This window comes from Castor canadensis, chromosome 1 (genome assembly GCF_047511655.1).
Source record: "Castor canadensis chromosome 1, mCasCan1.hap1v2, whole genome shotgun sequence".
In the NCBI taxonomy this organism is placed as follows: Eukaryota; Metazoa; Chordata; class Mammalia; order Rodentia; family Castoridae; genus Castor; species Castor canadensis.
The window spans coordinates 200,539,356-200,552,404 of record NC_133386.1 but is presented as its reverse complement, the minus strand read 5'-3'; the positions used below and the strand labels follow the sequence as shown (position 1 = coordinate 200,552,404).

Here is a 13,049-nt window from a genome sequence, read left to right as displayed (position 1 = left end):
TCTGGTATCTTGCCTCTGTGGGACAGTGTCAGTCAAGCAAGCAGAGCTGGAATTGAGCCACCTCATTGGGGCAAAAACCAGACAAAGAGCTGGTGTTCCAGTTTGTCTTTGATTGAAGAAAGAATTTAGCTTATATGTACTGCTTTAACCATTGGAAGAATGATAGATGACAAAGATATGCTTTGAGATGTGTGGTTTGGATGAATTCCAACTTTCTTCACTCTATTTAAGGATGAGATAACTGAAAAGGAGGCAGAACCATACTATGCATTATCCAATTGGTTTGTTGTTTGATCTTCTTGCATCAAGTTCAGCTCTTCCTTGGAACATCACAGTACATTTTAAGAGTTTTCCAGAAAAGAATCTTCTGCATTGTCCATCTAAAGATGCAATTGAAGATCTTTTTATGTCTTGTATGAAATAAGTGGATTCTTTAAAGCATAAAAATAAAGTAATCAATGAAATGCAGAAAAACTAACAAAAGCAGCTTTGGATGGGACTACAAAATGACAAGTTTGGCCAGTTTTGGGCCATCAATTAGAAACTCATGGAATATCCTGAGGAAGAAAATGGATTTCATTATATCCCTATTAGAATATATTAGACAATGACTGAACTACCTTTTATTCAGAAGCTTTTTTGTCCTGAGGTTGCAGATGGCCAGCTGCATATACTAGGAGATTTCCTCAGAGAAATCTGTCCTGCAATTGCTCTTAAAGAGGGGGAAAAAATCAAGTGGTGATTCATGGAATTGGGCTTATGTTGGAAACACCTCTGCAGTGGGTGAGTGAACATCTGAGCTACCCTGATAATTTTCTTCATATTAGTGTCATCCCCCAACCAACTGACTGAACGAGCAACTCCTGGCCTGGATGGAATCACCCTGAAATAGAATTTCCCAGAGCATGTAACCCTTTGCTTCAATAGGATTGGGTGGAGGCAGACTGACCAGAAACACTGTTGCTGCTAGCCAAGTAGGAAGAAGATTCCATTGCAAGATAAGGCACCTGGGCTTGTTCTTCTCCATCACCACTACTTTCCTCTACTGCCAGCATTAAACCTCAACTGAGACAAGAAAGACTTAAAAGGACCATTGCAAATCTGTACCCTGGTAAAATAGAATGAAGTTGAAACCTTTGGCCAAAGATGAAAATGGAAACATGTAGCATTCAGTTTATATTTCAGATTAACAAACAAACAAGGGTATTTCCTAAAGTGACCATGGTTGAACTTTAGCTCAAGAGAGTGAAAAGGTTGGTTGAATTTTCAAGAGAATTATACTTCAGAAAGTAAAAGAGAAATCTGTTATCAATAACTTGCAGTAATTTTTTTTTGTAAAAGATCAAATTATAGTAGCCCATCTTTCCTTAATGAAAATCTCCTATGTTTACAGTCTGTCTGTTGGTATGCAAATGGTCATATAACTTTGATAATGAACAGTGAGAGATTTTTAAATAAAGCTTTCAAATATGTTTTGTCATTTAATAATAACATAAAAAAGTGGCATACTAAGAGAAGCAGTTTATTCTTCCACACTATACTCTTGCCAGGTCCTGGCAAATTTTCATGTACTGATAGCATTAAAATTAGTGAAGGATGTAACAAGAGATGTACCCATCTGTCAGAGAATACTTAGGCACTTTTGAGAGAATGGTGTGATGATGATCAGGATTTATTAATGCAATCAGTTTGGAGGCCTCATGTCTTCCTGCTAGATGCTTAGCCCAGGGGCCTGTGCCAGACATCAGTTTTAATGATGTTTTCTCTCTCTCCTTTGGTCCAATGTTTCATTATGTGAAGTAAGACCTCTGTAGTAATGTGCTTTTTTTTCTCCTCCTGTTAGAATGTACAAAGTTCCCATTTGGAGAAGTTGAATTTGGGAAACAGGACCATTTCAACTTAATTTTATCCTTCATTTTAATTTATGTTCTGAGAAGTATTTTCTTATTTCTCTAGAATGAAGAACAGATAATGATTTAGTATTTGTAATTCAATTGGGAAAACAATTTGCCTTTGCAGAATAAATCATGTGTTTCAACCACTGCATTTAAAAGTTAACTGGGTGATTCCATTCCTCTGTGAGTCTGGTGTCTTCTGTGTGGTAAGAGTTGTCACAGAAGCAGGTATCCATGGTCACGGACCCACTGCTATTGCTGTGTTCCTTTTTAAGCCACATGTTTCCTTTTGTTCAATAGTATTATGAATGATCTTATGTTGGTGAATCAAGTTCTCTTTGTGCCATTAGACAGTTATGCTGGTCATAAAGGCAAGATTTACAAATACCCTAATGTGCTATAACTCTACTTAACATGAATCAATACCCACGTTGGTAGAAACTATCTAATGTCACAAATTTGGCATCAAGGTATTGGTTGGTCTTCTTTAAGAATGGTGTCACATGTTGACCCAGGTTTTCTCTCTTTTGCTTGCATCCTGAAGTTCAGTGCAGTCAATAGTTTGTTTAGACTTAGTGAGTGGGAACCCATGCTTTTGGATCTATTACAAGTCTCTATTTTTTCTATTGTTTGTATCAGGAAACAGTACAGAATTAGCTACTGGGAAGTTGGATGATGCTTTTAAATTTCCTAAAATTGTGTAATATACACATTTCCTTAAAGTGTTTAATGAGTACAGGCCGGAAGAATTTTGATGTTCAGGTTATAAAATGCCTAAATTGCTTTGAAGAGATTTTTTTTTTTTGCTAAAAATGTGAGTGTTAGATGATTCTGGTGAAAGTTTAGGATGAAAACAATAGGCCTATAGAGAAAGCATTTTTTGTTTGTTTTAAGAGAGTATGTATATCATTAAGAACTGAACCTGAATATGTATACATATATACATAATGGTTTTGTATATCATTAAGAACTGAAAATTATAAGTGAGTTGATAAACATTTTATTATTGGTATAAAGGACCAAAGTATTATTCTACAAAATGTTCACACAGTCCAGGTGTTTTTGGCTATCTTATGAGGATAGATCAGGAGTATCATCGTATATTATGGCCCATGCCATATAAATATGAACTGCTTCTGATGATCATTATTAAGAAATGAAAGAACACATTTCATAAAGCAGTAAAACATCATGACCCATGAGAACTTATAATTTGTTCTTGCAAAGAGGCACAAAGACTGTATGTTTTTTCTAATGTGTGGAAGATAGATCCAACAGATAAATATATAGACAAAACCAAACATGATCACATACAAACTCATATGTAGAACACATTTGTAATAGTGGAACTACTGTATGGAACTTGGGGAAAGAGGGAAAGGAAAAGAGAATGATAGAGCATCTACAATATTGTAAAACATAACATCTGTATAGGCAGAGGATATTTGGATATGTATTGAAAGCTTTTGAAAAATGGGAGGTAAGAGGTAAAAGGGTAAGGGAGAGCAATGGAAAGGGTTGAATGGACAAAGATAAAGTAGACTCACAACAGGGACACAATGAGAAACACTTTGGAACATCAACTTAAATATTAATAATGAAAGATAGGACTGTAAAATAGGTACAGTGTGTGTGTGTGTGTGTGAGCAGATACTTGTTGGAGGGGGGATGGTGAATTAAGGAGATTAAGGTGAGGGTATATGGTGGATGGACTTCATATACTTACATGAAATAGAACAAAGAAACTTCTTGCAATTGCTTTAATGGGGGCAGGGAGTGGAGAAAGATGGTGGGGTGATCTAACCAATGTACATATAAGCCTATTGGGAATTGTCACAATGAATCTCCCCTGTACAATGAATATATCCAAATTTAAAAAAAGATACCATATATAGAATAGCACTTCCATTGGAGCTGATATTTGGTTCTACATGTGGGATTCTGCTACATACTCAAGAATCCATTAACTCATTTTATATGGGCCAGATTGATGAACTAAATGAAGACACAATATGTATTACCGTCATTATATAAATAGGGTTGGGATACCTCTGATATTGACCAGAAATATAGTATTATTTTTGATATACTATGTTGGAATGGTGTGTCTTTTTAGTCTCCTATTCTCTCTCCCTCTCTTGTAATGCCGTTTACTGGTGGAACCTGGTTGACCGAAGCCTTAAAAAGATGAGGGGACTACTGAGCCCTGCTCAGTAGCCATTTTAATGACATATACATTGCTTTTTATAAACTCCTTTTAGATTCCAAGATGGCGGCTAGAGGTAGGAAGCAGAAAGCGAGCCTCATATAGTGAAATCTTGGAGAGATGCTGGAGACACACTTTGCAGGCATAATCACTGAGAAAAGGCATAACTTTGACCCCTCCACACCTCCAGCTGATGCAGAGAATCTCCACTTCACGTTAAACGGAGAAACGAGGAGGGCCCCTGGGGCTGCCAGTGGCCGGCACCCATACAGCTTGGGAAGACATGGACCAGGTGAGCTTCGTGGTACTGCAGTACTCCCACAGACAAGCCTGGGCCAGAGCAGCATAGCCCCCTGGACTGACTGACGTCCACCCGGGGAAAAAAAGAGAAACTGAGTAATAAGCAATAAGAACAGTTAAGACACACTGGAAAGAGGGTGGGGTACCCTGAGCGCTGAAGACTGGGGGAAGGGAATCCTTCCCGGGACTGTAAATAAACAAGCCGGGCAGGCCGGAGAGCCTCTGGCGGGAGCGGGGCGCTCACCCAGCAACCAGGAGTGGGGAAGCTTGTGAGAGTGGAGGAGGGAGGAAAACTCCACAGGAGAGCAGGGAAGACCCACTTCCCACGTGAACTGTAAACAAACATGGCGACCGGCAGGAGCAGCAGCACCACCCAGTAAGCAGGAGCAGGAAAGCTTCTGAAAGTGGCAGTGGGAGGAAAACTTCAGAGGAGAGGGGGGAAGACCCACCTCCCACATGAACTGTAAATAAACACGCAGGCCTGACAATGCAGGGGCAGTGTCACCTTTCCCAGTGCTTGGAAAGGGGAAAGCCTGTAGCAGAGGCTCCCGCACAGGAGAACTCTGAACAAACAAAGCCTGTGGGACCAGGTGAGTGCTAGCTCACCCCAGAGATCTGCATAAATAACGCTGCCAGCTACAGGCTGAGAGCAGCAGGCAGGCAAGCCACAGTTGCAGATACCACTCTGAGAATTGTCTCCAGATGCTTTTTTTTCTTTTTCTCCCTACCTTTGATGAGAGAACAACCGAATTACACTTGCAAGCCGAAAAACTTACTGAAACTGTATTGCATTTGAACTTGGGACACTTGGTGGGGCTTTTTTTTTTTTTGTGTGTGTGTGAGTGTGTAGTTTTGTTCTACTTTATGCATCCCCTTTGATGAGACAACTACAGAACAACATCTGAGGCACCAACTCCAGGACTGGAGATTGAGACGGACACCCAAATTATTAAGACTGAAACTGCATTGCATATAAACTTGGAAGTTTTTTGGTTTTTTTTTTAATTTTCTATTTTCCATTTTGTTTTAATTCATTTTCATATATAGATATTTCTTTCATTTACTTATTTTTTTATTTTATTTTTATCTTTGATTTTCAATCCTCCCTCTGTCTCTCTAATGTCTGTTCAGCTTACTGTAGATTAGTACACTAACACTCCCTGTTTATACCTTTGAAACTCTCTTGTCTGATACCTTGTTCTGTTTTCTCCCTCTTGTCTGTATATTTGTTTTCCCCTTTTCTTTAACTTCTTGCTTTCCATCTCAGCTCACCCTTCCATTCTAAATATTACCATTGTTATTATTACAAGCTAGAAAATACTTAATTGCACATAGTACAGGGACAGTAACAACACCAAAGACAATGATGGGAAGACAGAAAAAACAGGGAAACCAGTTTCCCCACAGCAAAAAATTAGTAGAGGAACCAGAGGGGAATGAAGAGAACAGAAACTCAGATCCAGACTCCAACAAAATGCAGATAAACTATGCCAAAGGACCCAATGAAGCCCATAAGAATAATTTAAAAGAAGACATACTACAAGTACTCAATGAGAATTTTATAGAGATGATACTGGATAGGGTCAACCAAAGTGTACAGGAGACACTCAAGAAATTCCAAGACAACAAAAATAGAGAATTTGAAAAAGCAAAAGAAGAAATAAAGGAAACCATAGAAGCACTATATAAACACCAAAGTGAAAGAGAGAACACGATGAATAAACAGATAAATGAACTCAGGACAAAAATAGACAACATTAAAGAGGAAAACTGCCAGGATATGGGAAACCTCAGAAAAAAGAATGAAAGAGAACTGCAAAACAAAATGGAAGGCCAATCCAGCAGAATAGAACAAACAGAAGACAGAATCTCAGAACTTGAAGATGAAATGGTAATTAAAGGAAAAACTGAAGAACTATTAATTAAACAACTCAAGACCTGTGAAAAGAAAATGCAAGAACTCACCAACTCCATCAAAAGACCAAACTTGAGAGTCATGGGCATCGAAGAAGGAGAAGAGGTGCAAGCAAAGGGAATGCGTAATATATTCAACAAAATAATAATGGAAAATTTCCCAAATCTAGAGAAAGATATTCCCATACAGATGCAAGAGGCCTCCAGGACACCAAACAGACCAGATCAAAATAGAACTACTCCATGACATATCATCATTAAAACAACAAGTTCAGAAACTAAGGAAAGAATATTGAATGCTGTAAGAGAGAAAAAACAAGTAACATACAAAGGTAAACCCATCAAAATCACAGCAGACTTCTCAACAGAAACATTAAAAGAAAGAAGAGCATGGGGTGAGATCTTTCGGGCACTGAATGAAAATAACTTCAACACCAGGATACTCTACCCAGCAAAGCTAACATTCAAAATAGATGGAGCAATAAAAGTCTTCCATGATAAGTAGAAACTAAAACAATATGTGACCACAAAGCCACCATTACAAAAGATTCTGCAAGGGATTCTGCACACAGAAAGTGACACCCAACATAACCATGAAAAGGAAGGCAGCACCAAACCACAGGATAAGAAAAAGCAAGACAGTAGAGAGTAACATCAAGTTAGGTGCACACAATCAAAGCTTCAAACAACTAAGACAAATAAATGGCAGGAATCACCACATACCTATCAGTACTAACGCTTAATGTTAATGGACTTAATTCACCCATCAAAAGACACCATTTGACAAAATGGATTAAAAAAGAAGATCCAACAATTTGTTGCTTACAGGAGACTCATCTCACCAACAGAAATAAGCATATGCTTAGGATGAAAGGCTGGAAGAAGATTTACCAAGCCAATGGCCCCCGAAAACAGGCAGGAGAAGCAATACTTATCTCTGACAAAGTAGACTTCAAACCTACATTGATCAAATGAGATAAAGGAGGACATTCCATACTAATAAAAGGGGAAATAGACCAAAAGGAAATAATAATCATCAATCTGTACGCACCCAATGTCAACGCACCCAATTTCATCAAACATACCCTGAAAGACCTAAAAGCATATGTAAATGCCAAAACAGTGGTTGTGGGAGACTTTAACACCCCATTATCATCAATAGATAGGTCATCCAAACAAAAACTCCATAAAAAAATCCAATATCTAAAATATGCAATAGATTGAATGGACCTAGTAGATGTCTACAGAACATTTCATCCAACCTCTACAAAATATACATTTTTTTAGCAGCCCATGGAACCTTCTCCAAAATAGATCATATCCTAGGGCACAAAGCAAGCCTCAGCAAATATAAGAAAATAGAAATAATACCGTGCATACTATCTGACCACAATGCGATAAAAGTAGAACTCAACAACAAAAGTAAAGACAAAAAACATGCAAACAGCTGGAAACTAAATAACTCATTACTTAATGAAGAATGGATCATCGATGCAATAAAAGAGGAAATTAAAAAGTTCCTGGAAGTCAATGAAAATGAAAACACAACCTACCGGAACCTATGGGACACAGCTAAGGCAGTCTTGAGAGGAAAGTTTATAGCCATGAGTGCATATATTAAAAAGACTGAAAGATCCCAAATCAATGACCTAATGATACATCTCAAACTCCTAGAAAAACAAGAACAAGCAAATCCCAAAACAAATAGAAGGAGAGAAATAATAAAAATAAGAGCTGAAATCAATGAAATAGAAACCCAAAAAACCATACAAAGAATTAATGAAACAAAAAGTTGGTTCTTTGAAAAAATAAACAAGATCGATAGACCCCTGGCAAACCTGACTAAAATGAGGAAAGAAAAAACCCAAATTAGTAGAATTAGGAATGCAAAAGGGGAGATAACAACAAACACCGTGGAAGTCCAGGAAATCATCAGAGACAACTTTGAGAACCTATATTCAAATAAATTTGAAAATCTTAAAGGAATGGTCAGATTTCTAGATACATATGATCATCCAAAACTGAACCAAGAGGAAATTAATCACCTGAATAGACCTATAACACAAAATGAAATTGAAGCAGCAATCAAGAGTCTCACCAAAAAGAAAAGTCCAGGACCTGATGGATTCTCTGCTGAATTCTATCAGACCTTTAAAGAAGAACTGATACCAACCCTCCTTAAACTGTTCCACGAAATAGAAAGGAAAGGAAAACTGCCAAACACATTTTATGAAGCCAGTATTACACTTATCCCGAAACCAGGCAAAGACACCTCCAAAAAGGACAACTATAGGCCAATCTCCTTAATGAACATTGATGCAAAAATCCTCAACAAAATAATGGCAAACCGAATTCAACAACACATCAAAAAGATTATTCACCATGACCAAGTAGGCTTCATCCCAGGGATGCAGGGGTGGTTCAACATACGAAAATCAAAAAATGTAATAAACCACATTAACAGAAGCAAAGACAAAAACCACTTGATCATCTCAATAGATGCAGAAAAAGCCTTTGATAAGATCCAACATCATTTCATGATAAAAGCTCTAAGAAAACTAGGAATAGAAGGAAAGTTCCTCAACATTATAAAAGCTATATATGACAAACCTACAGCCAACATTATACTTAATGGAGAAAAACTGAAACCATTCCTTCTAAAATCAGGAACCAGACAAGGATGCCCACTATCTCCACTCCTATTCAACATAGTACTGGAATTCCTAGCCAGAGCAATTAGGCAAGAAGAAGGAATAAAAGGAATACAAATAGGTAAAAAAACTGTCAAAATATCCCTTTTTGCAGACGACATGATCCTATATCTTAAAGACCCAAAAAACTCTACTCAGAAGCTTCTAGACATCATCAATAGCTATAGCAAGGTAGCAGGATATAAAATCAACATAGAAAAATCATTAGCATTTCTATACACTAACAATGAGCAAACTGAAAAAGAATATATGAAAACAATTCCATTCACAATAGCTTCAAAAAAAATCAAGTACCTAGGTGTAAACTTTACAAAGGACGTGAACAACCTCTACAAGGAAAACTATACACTGCTGAAGAAAGAGATTGAGGAAGACTATAGAAAGTGGAGAGATCTCCCATGCTCATGGATTGGTAGAATCAACATAGTAAAAATGTTGATACTCCCAAAAGTAATCTACATGTTTAATGCAATTCCCATCAAAATTCCAATGACATTCATTAAAGAGATTGAAAAATCTACTGTGAAATTTACATGGAAACACAAGAGGCCACGAATAGACAAGGCAATACTCAGTCAAAAGAACAATGCAGGAGGTATCACAATACCTGACTTCAAACTATATTACAAAGCAATAACAATAAAAACAGCATAATACTGGCACAAAAATAGACATGAAGACCAGTGAAACAGAATAGAGGACCCAGATATGAAGACACACAACTATAAGCAACTTATCTTTGACAAAGGAGCTAAAAATATACGATGGAGAAATAGCAGCCTCTTCAACAAAAACTGCTGGGAAAACTGGTTAGCAGTCTGCAAAAAACTGAAACTAGATCCATGTATATCACCCTATACCAAGATTAACTCAAAATGGATCAAGGATCTTAATATCAGACCCCACACTCTTAAGTTGATACAAGAAAGAGTAGAAAATACTCTGGAGTTAGTAGGTATAGGTAAGAACTTTCTCAATGAAACTTCAGCAGCACAGCAACTAAGAGATAGCATAGATAAATGGGGCCTCATAAAACTAAAAAGCTTCTGTTCATCAAAAGAAATGGTCTCTAAACTGAAGAGACCACCCACAGAGTGGGAGAAAATATTTGCCAACTATACATCAGACAAAGGACTGATAACCAGAATATACAGGGAACTTAAAAAACTAAATTCTCCCAAAACTAATGAACCAATAAAGAAATTGGCAAGTGAACTAAACAGAACTTTCTAAAAAGAAGAAATTCAAATGGCCAGAAAACACATGAAAAAATGCTCACCATCTCTAGCAATAAAGGAAATGCAAATTAAAACCACGCTAAGATTCCACCTCACCCCTGTTAGAATAGCCATCATCAGCAACACCACCAACAGGTGTTGGCGAGGATGCGGGGAAAAAGGAACCCTCTTACACTGTTGGTGGGAATGTAAACTAGTACAACCACTCTGGAAAAAAGTTTGGAGGCTACTTAAAAAGCTGGACATCGATCTACCATTTGATCCAGCAATACCACTCTTGGGGATATACCCAAAAGACTGTTACTCCAGAGGCACCTGCACATCCATGTTTATTGTGGCACTATTCACAGTAGCCAAGTTATGGAAACAGCCAAGTTGCCCCAGCACTGATGAATGGATTAAGAAAATGTGGTATCTATACACAATGGAATTTTATGCAGCCATGAAGAAGAATGAAATGTTATCAATCGCTGGTAAATGGATGGAATTGGAGAACATCATTCTGAGTGAGGTTAGCCTGGCCCAAAAGACCAAAAATCGTATGTTCTCCCTCATATGTGGACATTAGATCAAGGGCAAACACAGCAAGGGGATTGGACTATGAGCACATGATAAAAGCGAGAGCACACAAGGGAGGGGTGAGGATAGGTAAGACACCTAAAAAACTAGCTAGCATTTGTTGCCCTTAATGCAGAGAAACTAAAGCAGATACCTTAAAGCAACTGAGGCCAATTGGAAAAGGGGAACAGGAACTAGAGAAAAGGTGAGATCAAAAAGAATTAACCTAGAAGGTAACACCCACGCACAGGAAATCAATGTGAGTCAATGCCCTGTATAGCTATCCTTATCTCAACCAGCAAAAACCCTTGTTCCTTCCTATTATTGCTTATACTCTCTCTACAACAAAATTAGAAATAAGGGCAAAATAGTTTCTGCTGGGTATTGAAGGGGGGGGAGAAGGAGGGGGCAGAGTGGGTGGTAAGGGAGGGGGTGGGGGTAGGGGGGAGAAATGAACCAAGCCTTGTATGCACATATGAATAATAAAAGAAAAAGGGAAAAGAAAAAAAAAAGAAAGTTCTTACCTATACCTATTAATTCCAGAATATTTCTTACTCTTTCCTGTATCAATTTTAGAGTTTGGGGTCTGATATTAAGATCCTTGATCTATTTTGAGTTAATATTGGTCTAGGGTGATATACATGGATCTAGTTTCAGTTTTTTGCAGACTGCTAACCAGTTTTCCCAGCAGTTTTTGTTGAAGAGGCTGTCTTTTCTCCATTGTATATTTTTAGTGCGATTGTCAAAGACAAGTTGGTTATAGTTGTGTGGCTTCATATCTGGGTCCTCTATTCTGTTCCACTGGTCTTCATGTCTGTTTTTGTGCCAGTACCATGCCGTTTTTATTGTTATTGCTTTGTAATATAGTTTGAAGTCGGGTATCGTGATACCTCCAGCATTGTTCTTTTGACTGAGTATTGCCTTGGCTATTCATGGCCTCTTGTGCTTCTGTATAAATTTAATGGTAGATTTTTCAATCTCTTTAATGAATGTCATTGGAATTTTGATGGGAATTGCACTAAACATGTAGATTACTTTTGCAAGAATAGACATTTTTACTATGTTGATTCTACCAATCCATGAGCATGGGAGGTCTCTCCACTTTCTATAGTCTTCCTCAATCTCTTTCTTCAGAAGTGTATAGTTTTCCTTGTAGAGGTTGTTCACATCCTTTGTAAAGTTTACACATAGGTATTTGATTTTTTTTGAAGCTATTGTGAATGGAATTGTTTTCATATATTCTTTTTCAGTTTGCTCATTGTTAGTGTATAGAAATGCTAATGATTTTTCTATGTTGATTTTATATCCTGCTACCTTGCTATAGCTATTGATGGTGTGTAGGAGGTTTTGAGTAGAGTATTTTGGATCTTTAAGGCATAGGGTCATGTCATCTGTAAATAGGGATATTTTGACAGTTTCTTTACCTATTTATAGTTCTTTTATTCCTTCTTTTTTCCTAATTGCTGTGGCTAGGAATTCCAGTACTATGTTGAATAGGAGTGGAGATAGTGGGCATCCTTGTCTCATTCCTGATTTTAGTGGGAATGGTTTCAGTTTTTCTCTGTTAAGTATAATGCTGGCTGTAGGTTTGTCATATATAGCTTTTATAATGTTGAGGAACTTTCCTTCTATTCCTAGTTTTCTTGAGCTTTTATCATGAAATGATGTTGGATCTTATCAAAGGCTTTTTCTGCATCTACTGAGATGAAGAAGTGGTTTTTGTCTTTGCTTCTGTTAATGTGGTTTATTACGTTTATTGATTTTCATATGTTGAACCACCCCTGCATTCCTGCATTCCTGGGATGAAGCCTACTTGTTCGTGGTGAATGATCTTTTTGATGTGTTGTTGAATTCGGTTTGCCATTATTTTATTGAGGATTTTTGTATCAATGTTCATTAAGGAGATTGGCCTATAGTTCTCCTTTTTGGAGGTGTCATTGCCTTTTTTGGGATAAGTGTAATACTGGTTTCCTAAAATGTGTTCGGTAGTTTTCCTTCCCTTTCTATTTCATGGAACAGTTTAAGGAGGGTTGGTGTCAGTTCTTCCTTAAAGGTCTGATAGAATTCAGCAGAGAATCCATCAGGTCCTGGACTTTTCTTTTTGGTGAGACTCTTGATTTCTGCTTCAATTTCATTTTGTGTTATAGATCTATTCAGTTCATTAATATCCCCTTGGTTCAGTTTTGGATGATCATATGTATCTAGAAATCTGTCCATTTCTTTAAGA

The 13,049-nt window shown here is 37.4% G+C and overlaps 1 pseudogene; it reads left to right on the top strand.

Moving 5' to 3' along the window:
• Positions 1-248: 248 nt before the first annotated feature.
• LOC109675361 (autophagy protein 5 pseudogene) lies at positions 249-894 on the top strand (annotated as a pseudogene).
• Positions 895-13,049: the final 12,155 nt, after the last annotated feature.